The sequence below is a fragment of the Castanea sativa genome, chromosome 5, assembly GCF_040712315.1.
Source record: "Castanea sativa cultivar Marrone di Chiusa Pesio chromosome 5, ASM4071231v1".
NCBI lineage: Eukaryota > Viridiplantae > Streptophyta > Magnoliopsida > Fagales > Fagaceae > Castanea > Castanea sativa.
The window spans coordinates 38683709-38684593 of NC_134017.1; the positions used below are offsets into that span (position 1 = coordinate 38683709).

Genomic DNA, 885 nt, shown 5'->3' on the forward strand with positions numbered 1-885 from the left:
TAAGACGGTTGAAATGGGTCGTTTCACACTCATGTTAATCCAATAACCTTTTTATTAAGTATGTCAAGTAAGTTGTGTCGTGTTAACCCACGGGCTGAGTTAGGGTTGAAGGGTCATAACACGATTATTAAATGGATTGGGTTTGGGTTGAGTCATTTAGCCGAATGTCATTACCTTGACACGACACACTAACCTGAATTGACACTCCTTACCTTTGGTATGTATATGGTATTCATGGTTTAAATCTTCCATTTTTTATTGTAATTATTAAATTATCAACCAAAAAAAATGCTCATTTTTCCCGTTATCCTTTAGGTGGTGAAATATATTTATTTTTCTAAAAGAATTCTACGAAAATCAGAAGGGGTATGTTTGAATTTGTAATACGCTGGTCCTATATATTATCTAATAATTAACCATACCTTGTTTCAGCGAGTTGCTGTGGTGTAGTGGTTATCACGTCAGTCTTACACACTGAAGGTCCCCAGTTCGATCCTGGGCAGCAACAACTTGGTAATTTTGCTACGATTTTGTTGTTGTTGTTGGTTTTTTATTTTATTTTATTTTTTATTATTATTATGCTTTTTTTAGCGAAGGAAATGCAGGTCTTGTTATTCATCGAGTTTGCAAGTCTTTTGTCTTGACTTTTCTAGACTCTAGATTCTTAGATTGTCACTGTAAGCAGAGTTTGAGACTGCAATGCTTATTTTGTTTTTTCAAGTCGGAAAGCCGTAGGCATAGCCAACTTTTCGCTTAAATAATCCTTAAATCCATCACGAATCTTTTTAAATTCACAATAAGGAAATATTAATTTCATAGAAAAATTATATTATTCAAATGAAGCTACCGCATGTAATTTACATTTATACTACAAATCATAGATAC

The 885-nt window shown here is 33.1% G+C and overlaps 1 non-coding gene across 1 annotated transcript; it reads left to right on the top strand.

Moving 5' to 3' along the window:
- The first annotated feature begins 435 nt into the window (after window positions 1–435).
- Window positions 436–508, top strand: TRNAV-UAC (transfer RNA valine (anticodon UAC)). Its single transcript has one exon. It is a non-coding gene; the product is annotated as a tRNA-Val (tRNA).
- Window positions 509–885: the final 377 nt, after the last annotated feature.